This window comes from Euphorbia lathyris, chromosome 4 (genome assembly GCF_963576675.1).
Source record: "Euphorbia lathyris chromosome 4, ddEupLath1.1, whole genome shotgun sequence".
In the NCBI taxonomy this organism is placed as follows: domain Eukaryota; kingdom Viridiplantae; phylum Streptophyta; class Magnoliopsida; order Malpighiales; family Euphorbiaceae; genus Euphorbia; species Euphorbia lathyris.
In genome coordinates this window covers 89,940,872-89,953,386 of record NC_088913.1, presented here as the reverse complement: position 1 = coordinate 89,953,386, position 12,515 = coordinate 89,940,872, and positions in this window count along the sequence as shown.

Sequence of the window (12,515 nt, the reverse complement as noted above, 5' to 3'; positions counted from 1 at the left end):
CTAAAGCTATCTATTTGTGCCTCCTATAGATGGATGTATGATTTATGCATGATTCGTGGTCTGCGCTTTATTTCTCACAACATAAACATGATTTGACTAGAGCTAAACCCTTTTTTTCTCTTTTTTTTACCAGAGCCGTCGGCAGTACTTTGATCGTTTGTGCTAACTTACCTGTTTGGAAGTGCCGATGCCTGAAACCATTTCAACTGTTATACACACATTAGTACGAACCCTATAAGTTTACCTTGCAATGCTTTATAAGATGTACAATGTTGAATGACGCTTGACACGACTGACACTTGTGAGATTGAGACGACCCTCATGATAAGTAGAATTCCCTAGGACGCTAGGTAAATGAGAGTGTACCCTGATGACATACTTGGTACATTGATACGACTCACGATCTAAAAAGAACAACCTAAGCGACCATGCATGAGGTGTATGTGAGGGATTGCCATCATTGGTAGCAATGACGTACTTCGAAGATACACGGTGTTACATGGACTGATGTGACGCTCATGGTATGTCCGAGACTCCAATAGACCGTGACGGAGACATGCGGGGCACTTGTCCATAGTTTACTTGGTATTGATACTGATAACAGGGAAACGTCTTTCTGGGAAACACAAGTTTCCTGAAACACGCCGGCATAGAGGGTGTGTCCTAAACTAGAAGCAAACGGGACGAGACCACCGCATATGGGGTGTGGGTCGATGGTTAGTTTAAACCCAAGACACTAATACGTAGACGTACCAACGGAACCTTGGTGTGTTATGCAGAAAGTGGTGACGCACGGGACATGCCCTAAACAGGTTAAGGCATATGGGAAACTCGAGTGACATACGTGATGTGCGCCGATTGTTAGCTTCTCCTGGAAAGCAACTATTACGATGATGGGTATTATTTGACGGGATAATGCACACGGAATACCTGATACTCGAGGTTCGAATAGGATGCATATGTCAACATACGAGGTATGTGCCAATTATTAACTCCTACTCGACTCACTAGTGCCTGGGCAGAGTGGTTTGAGACATGGTGCATTTAGGGAATACGGTCACGTACGTTGTATGCCTTAGAGGTAGCCAAACGGTAGGATGGGAGTCCCAATTGATGTGCCCCCATGATTTACTTATACGCAACTCACGAACGATATGATGGCTTGATTTTGGGATTTCGACCATAGTGGGGGAAATCCAACATGCTAGGTACGAGACACGAATAGGGTACGCATACTACACACGTATTATCTGACCAACTTTGGGTGTGGATGAAGCACAGAGATGACTCAAGAGGTACCTTCTAACAACATTGGAAGTGTCAGCTAGACACGATACCGACACGCAGGGTGCGGTTCAAGGATTAACTTAAGCTAGAGACCCCAAATACCTCAATGAATTTGCGGACATCGGTGCGTCTGGTAGAATGAGAAGTGTCCTAATCCGATCGAGGTATCAACGAGACAGAAACGACGACTTACCTGGTACGTGTCGAAGGTCAATTTGTTTCATAGCGCGAACCTGATGACGATATGTTTTATGAGAATCCCTAAAGATCTTATGTGGATATTTACGACGGATTGGGTTCATCACCGATATTTGAGATGACTGGAACCTATTACTATGAACAACTCGAAGAGCAACGAGGACGCAAACCAAGACCTTCGAGATAAGTGCCAAATGTTGGACTTAGCCGCGGTATAAACAACTTGATACTACTGATATGAGCAAGACCCAAATAAGGACACATAGGGCATATGTCTTAGACTCGTAAATAAGGCAATTCGGAGTTTGGGGCGCATAGACAATAATACCAAGGGTGTAAGGGGAGCGTGTCGAGGATTTGACAACATAAACAAACCGCTGTTTGAGGCGTACTCAAGATATGAGTGACAATTTACAGGGCATACGTCAAGAGTTTGACAGGAACCTCACGATATGAACGACTCAGTGTGTCAAGGTATGAGCGGGATGCTCGAGACGGCCCATAGGGTACGTGCCTAAGGGTGTGACTTGGACTTGATGACATGAATCACTCTATATGACAGGTACGGGCTAAAAGTTCAACTTGAACTTGTCGATACAAATGACTCGACATTGGGGGTGTAAGCAAGATGCACGTGATGACATATATGAACTTGCCCCAGATTCGACTGGAACTCAATGACATGAGTGACTCGACATTTGACATGCGAACAGGACGTACCGAACCGCGTATATGGGTGTGTGCCACAAGCTTAACCCTGACTGGATGGTATAAACGACTCAGTCTTTGATATATGAGTAAGGTGCGAGGGATGATATACGGAACACGCGTCAAAGGTCGGTCCAGAATTGGATAGCCTAATGACATATTCGTGGGCTACAAATATTGTCAATGATAAGGCGACATGTGGGGCACATTTTGACAAGGCCCAACGTATGACTAAGGCACAAACGGTGACATACGGGATATGCACCGAAAGCTGATACGTGTTCGAAGGACTAGTGTCACATGTTTGGAATACTGACGTGTTACGATATATGATGATACACCTGGTATGTCTCATATCGATTTGCCCATTTTTGAAGATGCGACAGCGTGTCTCAAGAAGGCCAAGGATGCGCGGGTTACTTTAGTACAATGACGTGTCGATATACAAGGTACGGCCGAGAGTACTAATGGGGCATGAGGATGACCTACTAGCTAAGAGGTTAGTGCAATGGATTTATTAGATGTGACGAGGTGACATATAAGGTGCCAGTTAAAACGCGGATGTGACACCATGACTTCGTGTGAAGCGTGCGTCAGAGGGTCAATGCGAACCTGAGGTCCGGACAGTGGGATGGTGTAATTATGACGACCCACATGGCGCACCTGAAGGTACAAATGGGAAGCGTGGACAACATACCAGTCAACGGTTCGTTTCAAAGCTCAGGGTATTGCCCATAATTTTGAAATACGGAGGTGCTACGTATGGACTACCTCCCCAGATGCGAATGACGACAGGTAAACGAGATTCGTGTGAAACAGTTCACCCGACCCTAAGTTTTCGATCTTACAACCACGTAACTTTGGAGTATAGGTGCACGGAACACCGACACACGTGGCATGTCTTAGCGTGCAAAGGTCATGATGGCAACCTACGAGGTGAGGGGCATGGATAATACAACAACGTAATTTGGAATCACTTAGTCATTGTGTATAGTGTGGCGACATCCGTGGGTATGTCTTGAGATACGAAAGGGAGGTGATGACGACCCGTGAGATTATGGTTCTATTTGAGATCAAGGTACCAGTCATAATCTTGAGATGTGTTGGCTAAGGCGTAGCGACATACATGGTATGTCTTGAGACATAAGTAGGACGTGTATGAGACATGTGACGAATGGTTAATTTGAGTCTCGGGAGGAACCGATGCCATGACAATGTTTCTTTTTTTGAACTATCGATAAGTTATCGGTGATGTGGCGACACACATAGTACATCTCGAGTCGACCATGCGAAAAGTGAACAGAATTTGCCCCACGATGCGAATGTTATGACAAACGAGGTACGACCACCAAGCAGTTTGGATCTAGCTAGGATGCATATCTAACGAACATTATTCCTAACCATGATAGAGGGAGGCGGAGTACGTCGTGACACATGGGACATGTCTCCGGATAACTTAAACACGGTGGAAAAGATGCATGTGATATGCCACGATGCACCTGGCATACCCCCTAATGGTATAAAGAGGACGATAAAGATGTGCGCGGCATATCCCACACAAAGTATAACATGACAAAGACGTTGGGAATACCTCAAGGTCTAAAGGTGCTCCTCCGGACTAATATATGAGACACATCACAACATGTGGGGTAGACCTTTTGACGGGCATGCAAGACATGGTAAAGACGCGAGATACATTGTGATGTATGGGGTACATCTTCTGTCAGACACCTCGCAAGGCGAGAACTCAAATCATGATATACGGGGTATGGCTCTAGACTAGCGTATCTGATATGGAAGACGCATGTGCGACCTGTCGCGATGTACGACCTTGGCAATACCCGGACGTACGCGATGCACGGCGATGCATCGAGTACATGTCTTGACTAGTCTATAGCTGACGTGATGGAGATGCCTGGGACACTTCACGATATGGAAGATGGGACAAGGGAAGGACGTATGGGATACATCACGACCCAAATGGTATGCCTTTCATCTAACATACATAGCATGGTGAACAAGCACCTGACATGCCCTGACATATGGGGCATGCAACTCATGCCCCTCGCTTGGCGCAAGGAATGAGGCGAAGATGTACAGGATGCGTTATGACACATATAGCACACCTTTTGACCGGTGTGTAATGACATGGTAGAGACACAAGGAATGGGTCATAATATACGAGGCACAACACGGAAAAGACATATGGGATATGTCACGACATAATAGGTACGCCTCTTGATCGGTGTCTGAATGATTAATGGAAGATGCATGGGGTGCGTTACGTCTCATGGAGTATGATAAAGTAAAGATGCAAGGAATACATCACCCCATGACAGGTGGGACTCATGACGGGTGGACACGTGATGACACGACGCAGCAAGGATATAGCGGGCACGCCTCCAGAGAATAGTACGCCTCTTGACAGGGTAAGGACGTATTAGAGGTGTCGTGATATACGGGGTATGCCAAAACAAAGGCGTATGGGATACGCCATGACATAAGGGTTGTACCTTCTGACTAGTGCCTGGGATACGAGAGAAATGTACGAGGTAAGCTACCATACATACAGTATGCTAAGGCAAAGACGGATGGGATACGTCACAACATAATGGACATGCCTCCTAGCTAGCATACAAATGACACGGTGAAGATGCACGAGACGTGCCAAGGACGCATATGATGCATCCCAGCACCTAGGTATGATAAGGCAAAGACGTATAGGATACGTCACGACATAACTAGTATGCCTCTAGAATGACACGCGACGTTGGGGTCGACTCTTTCTCACATTCCTAATAAATATGTCCTAAGTCTATGAAACCTAATATAGCTGCACACAATTTGGTCAGCATGCAACGCTCTATATGGTACGACTGCAATGATTTGTTAGGCATAGGATGCATTATGACTTAAATCTGACTCGATTGATGTACAAACAGATAGAAATCCATACGAACAAACTAGTTAGCGAAAATCGTACATAACGCGTAATTAGATTGCAATAAGAAAACGTTAGATAATAATCACAATCATCACATCATCTCTCTTCCATCCTTATTCCTCCACACACTCGCTGGTCCAAGTCTCTTTCCTAGGATTTTGGTATGGGCTCACAACATGGTGCAGAGGACGCGTGATACCGTCGATTATTGCGGAAAAATAAATCACTCATCAGACAATACAGTTCGTTTTGATGTACCACGTTCAGTGACTAAGAAATCGACCAAGTTGGATTGTTCGTTCGGAATAACTCGTCTTTTGTCCTTTCGCGAGACGCATTAGTTCGGGTTTTGACTCCCTTTGAGCGCATCTCAGTTTTTTAGACGTGGTTCGAGTTATTCTTCTAGTCCAATCGTTCGTTATCGTCCATGACTCGTTCCCTTTTATTCACGTGGATTCGTGTCTCGATTTTTGGATTTACAACGGGATCTTTTGAATCTATCGAGAGACGTAATCATGCGTTTATTTAGTGATGGAATCACTTTTGAATTTAGGGAACGGATTCATCGCGTAACGTGTTTGTTTTTAGCGTCGAGGATCCGTTTGCTCATTTTAGCTACGTGAAAAGACGGCGAGTCTTATTTGAGCGCACGGTAATCTTTCGGCTAGCAACAAATCTTTATTCTTTCCAATTTACGGGATATATCATCTTAGCGTGGTTATAGAAAATCAACATTTCGTCGAATCGCGTGTTTGTTCGAGGATATCACCGTTCTTTTTCATTTGGGCGCGAATTAAGCAAACATGTACATCGGGCCATATTTCTTGCAGTTTTGGTAACGGTCGAAATGATCGAGTCGTTAGTCAAAACCCACAGTCTCGTCCATATGGCGCGATTATGCGGTTTGGTTTGATTCGGCTTCGAGATTTTAAACGAGGTATACACTCGTTCGAGGCACGTATTCAACGGTATTGGTTTATTTTCTTTAACTACCCTCGGGATTGGTATATATCGTAGACTCGGAATGATTTTGGTCGTTTAGTTCATTTTTCTTTTCTTTTCTTTTCTTATTCACCTTTGCGGACACATCCATTTCTCTTAAGAACGACACGAGGCATAACGTAAAAGCTCGTCTTTTATTCGGAAGGGACGGGCTACTTATGCGAAACTTTTCACGTTATACCAGGGTCGTTCGAAACAGAAATGTTCTTTATTTTCGTTTCGTTATGATCTCATTCTATCCTAATTTATTAAAGAATATGAATAACGGCTACTGTTAATATAGTCTTTTTGAATCGAGATATAACTATCCTTAACACCAAACCAATTCATACTAATACGTGCTTACGTCATAACGCATTTTCTGAACATGTGCCTTCGTCGGGACACCGAAAGGGACAAGGCGGGCCGCACATGTTCATTCATATGAGATGACTAAGTCGTCTTTAGTTCAAATCGTTTCGATGTTTTAGGGTAATTAGTATGTCGATTCACGAGTATATATTAACGCATCATCTCATTTTCTTTACATATTTTAGGATTAGACACGTATCATGGCGGTTTGAAAACACGAACTGATTCATTTATCACATCAAAAATAGTAACGGGTAATCCTATGGAAACTTCTAAGGCTACTATATGCTGACACGGCTGAGCGCGGGACCTCACAGGACCGCACAAATTCGCCCCTAACGAATGGATGGGGACCCTTTGGCGCCTTACTGTAAGAGGGAACTTACACTAGCCTCTTTCGAGCGACGAATGGACTCTCGCTAGAGGTTTCGCGGAAATTACCCAAAAGGTTTGCAATAATGCACATGAATGCATACGAAAAGAAGTAATACGATCCGTCCCCGTTAAGGGCTTAATACACGCCTTCCGGAATCAAATTTCTCGCTTCCCCAGCAGAGTCGCCACTTGTTAGACGAGGTGCCGCGGCCTAATCTCCCGGGCGGACCGGGGGGTGGACAACCTCATGGCGACGTAAGCGGTGATTGGCGCCGAAAGCAACCAATCGTGGAATCAAGCTGCTCGGCAGGACCGGAGCTCGGAGATATGGAAGAGTCGCCACCCACGAATGGGAAAATGAACACCGATCCCTTGCGGGAGACCGGTGTGGGTTCGGGAAACTTAGGTACGAGCTGAGAAGGCTAGCTCGTTTCCGGAGAAAGGCTACTAGGCACCCCGACATCGCCCGGTTATGAACCACCGGCCTCCTACTCAGCATGTTAGGCGATAACGGACTAATCGTATACTTCTTTAAGTTTAAAATTCATTTGAAACCTTTTCTTTCTCTTTTTAGAAACCGTTTTGAGCATATATTATTGAAAAGCCATATTAGTAAAGAATCACCCATTTATATTGTACATACACAGAGAAGGGGGAAGAAAGAAGTGATTTATTTACAACTTTATTTAAATGTCATGCCGTGTGTTTATTCTACACTAACTTATTTCCCCAAAACGAGTTTATTTACATGGTTCGCACCTTAATCACCGTTGGAACGATTTAAGTGCGTTTTAAAACCCCGATTAGTGAAGTTTACTCGAGTCGCCGTTGGAACGACTCAAGTGCTTTGGAAACGTTTGAGACAAAAACCTTTAGTTAAGAAAACGTGGTTAAACATACAAGTCAATTTTATTTTATGATTTGTCCTTTAGGAAAATGATTCAAAACTCTATTATTCACAAAGAAAGCGATTTTAATTACCATGTTCACTTAATCCGCCTTTGGAACGGATTAAGGTTTTAAAACGTGGTGTTTTGAGAAACGATTTTGAAATGTCAAGAAAGCTCTATTTATTGAGATTAAGAACCTCTAAAAATTCATTAGTTTAAATAATTAAATTGAAAACTCCTTTGTGACTTATTTTCCCCTTTTCTTTAATGAATCTTTACTTGTCATAATTAAAACAATAAACCATTGAATCACAAGTCACTCCCAAATAAAGCCCATTTGAAATAGGGACCCATAAATGGTCGAAAAAAATAAAAGAAATAATATAAACATATATATATACATTTCAATCAAAAAGAGAATATGAAATAAAAGTTAATGGAAAAAGATTATATTATACATATATGAAAATACTAAACATAACACATTTATACTTTAAACATTTGAAAATAGTAACTAAAACTCTTAAATAACAAAATAACATTTATCCCCAAAATAGTTTTTCTTAATAATAATTGATATAGCCCAAAATATCCCAAAACTATATATATACATAACTAATATAGTTTTAAATGTCAAAAATAATATATATTCACCCCAATATCTACTAATTATCCCCCAAAATGCCCAAGTAAATAACATTTAAAATAAAATCTAATATAACTCAAATAATGAAAAAGAGAATATATATATATACATATACTTATAATTGAAAATAGAATGAAAAGTGATATAAAAAAATATCCTAATAATTATACATACTAAATGTCTAAAATAATTTGAAAACATATATTACATAACTATACATATACGTATAAAGGATTAAAAGCTTGAAAGTTAAGAAAAATGGACTAAAATGGCATTTTTTACATTCTGACAGATTTACCGACGGAAAATCCATCGGTAAACAGCAATTAGTGACAGAAACTGCAAATTACAGCAGCACTCCAATTATTTCCAGATTTATTCAAAAGCTTTAAATTAAATCTAATTCAATCGTTTTGGATTTCCGAACTACCAAAAATGGATCATAGTCAATAACGGAAATTTCCAAAACGACGTTTTTATTTTAAAACGTTATTTGGAAGTTCTTTGAATTAAAACTTATAATTACAACGTTTTCAATACTCGAACTACATTTTTATCGGATCACGGTTCGTATTGGGATATCAAAACGAGGTTTTTTATTTTCAAACAAAACCGAATTTTATTCAACACGAGACGAGAATTAAATAAATATGCTAATTAAATAAAACGTGATAAAATAAATGAATAACTAAATAAATAGAAGAAGAAAATAAATTAAAAAAAATAAAAGAGTCTAGTCCTCGGATAATACCTTAAATTCGGTATCTGACAGTTGAAGTCGATTGATTCCACGAGTCGTGATTTTCCGTTTTTTTTTTTGTGTTTTTTTAGTAAAAATTTAACTTTGGAAAATTTGGATTTTTTTGGGAAAAAAAATATTTTCTCCAAAAAATTGACTTTCTCTCTCTAAAAATGTTTAGAGTGAGAAAGCTCCAAAAATTTCCCTCCCCCCTTTTGCATTGGGATCCGTGCCCCTTATATAGGGAAACGGGTCCCGGAAACTTTGGGCGACGCCCGAGCAAAATTGGGCGTCGCCCAAAGCCGTTAGGCGGCCCCCCAAGGCTTGTTGGGCGGCCGCCCAAGGATCGTTGGGCGATCGCCCAACTGCCGTTGGGCGTCCGCCCGACGCGGTTGGGCGCTCGCGTCCCCCTACCTTTGGGCTTCCGCCCAACGCGATTGGGCACTCGCTCAACGGCCACCGGGGCGCGCCTCACGCCGTTGGGCGTGCATGCCCCGCGGCCGTCGAACTCGCGTTCCGCGTCGTCGGGCGTTCACGCGTCGTGACCGCCGAACGCGTGTTCCGCGCTACCGGTTGCACACGTCCCGTGGCCGACGAGCGCGTGTCCCGTGCCGCCAAGCTCGTGCCTTGCTCGGACACCGAGCGCGTACTATTCATGGTTGGGTGCGTGCGTCCGACAGACGTCGAGCGCGTGCTTTGCGTCGTCGAGCGTGCGCCGACTGTCGTCGAATGCGCGCCGGCCGCCGCTAAGCACTCGCACCGTGCCGTTAAGCATTCGCGAGCTATCCGATCGACAACAGCGACCGACTGTAACTTATTTATTTTATTATTTTTGAAACTTTCGGAATCAATCGCTTCAACCGTCTTGTTTTCAGGTTTTCGTCATAGGTCCTCCGACTCGGTGTCTACAACCGCCATTAATGAGACATTAATGATGACTTTCTAGTTGCCTAAAGGTTACAACTCCCTAGCTATATATAGCCCAATCTCCTAGGCTATCGAGGTACACTTTTCTCACTATCCTTGTCAATTCAGTTTGTTTTCCTTGAATCACCTTACTGACTTTGGCATCGGAGCTTCCCCCGTCGAACCCAACGACGCCCCCACAGGGACGGACGTTGACCAGAATCTCTCCCCTTGTTAACATTGGTGCGGTGAGCGTGGAATCCTTAATCAAACAAATGGTTTTTCGTTCACAATAAGAAATTATGACGACAGGAGATCAGGATCCCTCTTCAGGGATCGAAACGCCATTAGTTACACCATCTAGTGCTGGTCGCACAGACACAACTGCTCCTGCAACACACGTTGAAAGTAGTATGAACCCTGATGCTTTCATCAGCATGTGTGCACAAGCCATTGGTGTGCGGTTTGGAGCTGAGACGGGGAATCGCCTGCGGTCGTTCATGACTATACCTCCACATTGGAGCATGGCGTCCACATCGACTATATCATCCCGGCCCTTGTTAAACTTTGGACCGGGCGCCCTGAATTCTTCATTCCTCCAAGCTCACATTACGGATTCTATGATAACCACCATGACGTCGGCTGGAGAACGGCACATCAATCGTGAGTTATTTCCTGATGGCGCTGAAGGAAGTCAAAGAAATGATGCGACCCTTCCTGGCGGATCTAGGGGTCCGCGGTTGAATCTTGGTGGGTCCAATGTACCCAGGCGCCCACGGACGAATTTATCCCTTGGCGGATCTAAAGGGCCAACCCGCAAGAAGCATAGAAAAGAGAAAAGATAAACGGACAAGGTCACCTTCGCCCCAGCGAGCGAGATCCTCCCGTCGTGGTCGATCGCCTCCATCAATTGGTCGTAGACGAAGTAAAAGGCCAGAAAAAACATCCCATGCCAGTGGACCACCACCGTTGCCGCCTTCAGGAACTATTGGGCATATTCCATCAGGAGGCCAGGGGGGAGGAAACGGTCCGACTCCCCCAGGTGGAGGAAACGGGGGAGGAAGTGGTGGTGGAGGAGGAGGCGGAGGAGGAAGTGGACGTGGTAATGGAGGAAGACGTTCGCCATCGTCTGATTCAAGTTCTTCTTCTTCCTCTTCTTCTTTTCCAAGCAGATCGCCACGAAGAGATCGCCCCAGGGCGAATCCGGAAAATTTCGATGATAGAGTAAGGGCCCTGGTGCTCCGTATGAATGAAGAAAATGCCAGGCACAACCCGTTCGCCAATAGGGATTCGCCTTTCATAGCTTGGATTGAGGCGGCAGAGACAGACAGAGCTTTTAAGATTCCCAATCTTGCAATATACACAGGCAAAGATAATCCAGAAGCTCACATTCGAAAGTATCGAAAAACGACCAGCCTCAACCGAGCTACTGAGCCCGTGCTTTGCAAGATGTTTGTCACCATGCTAGGGGGTCCGGCTTATTTGTGGTTTCAATCTCTACCTCCAGGCTCGATTAACAGCTTTGATCAGTTGAGCAGGGAATTCTGCGCTAAATTCGCCGGTTGTATTCCTGCAATGGTGAAATCTGGAAAGCTTTTCGAGTTAAAGCAGAGGGCAAATGAGTCCCTTCGGGAATATGTAGACACCTTCAACCAGTTGTGCATACAAATCGTTGATGTAGATATCTCCGTAGCTGTGGAATGCTTCGTGAGAAACACCACCTGTAAGAGTTTGCAGGAAGATCTCATCCGAAAGAAACCCACCAGCATGGCAGAGTTGATGGAACGTTGTAAAGATTTCATAGAGGTGGATGACATTCGCCGAGGTTCACCATCATCCTTGAGATAGAGACAGGGACAAGCATCAGGACTCTTCCTCTAGAAACAGGCGAAGAGATTCTAAGGGCAAATCAACGTTTGTCACCTCTTTCACACCTCTCAATGCTTCTAAAAGTGAAGTTCTTATGTGGATCGAGAACAGTCAACACAAACGGAGCATTTCATACCCCGAACCAAAGGGTGGGGAGTACACCAATAATGGTAAAAATCATAAAAACTATTGTAAATATCACAGGAAAAATGGCCATGACACTGACGCATGCTGGGAGTTAGCTCGAGAAATAGAGCGCCTCATAGAGAGGGGCAAATTGGATAGGTTCTGATAACAAGGGAGAAATTTCTGATCGGAGCTCGTCCCTGTGGGGGGCGTCGTTGGGTTCGACGGGGGAAACTCCGATGCTAAAGTCAGTAGAGAATATGGAGAATAAACGGTATTGACAAAGCTTAGAGAGTATAAGAAAGTGTGAGTACCTTGATAGCCTAGAATGGTAGGCTATATATAGTTGAGAAGTTCGTAACCTCCAGGTAACTAGAAAGCCTCCATTAATGCTCATTTAATGGCGGTTACAGGTTAATACTAACCTGGCGGGTAAGGCAATTAATGATTCATTTAATGAGCTTTTATGACCGA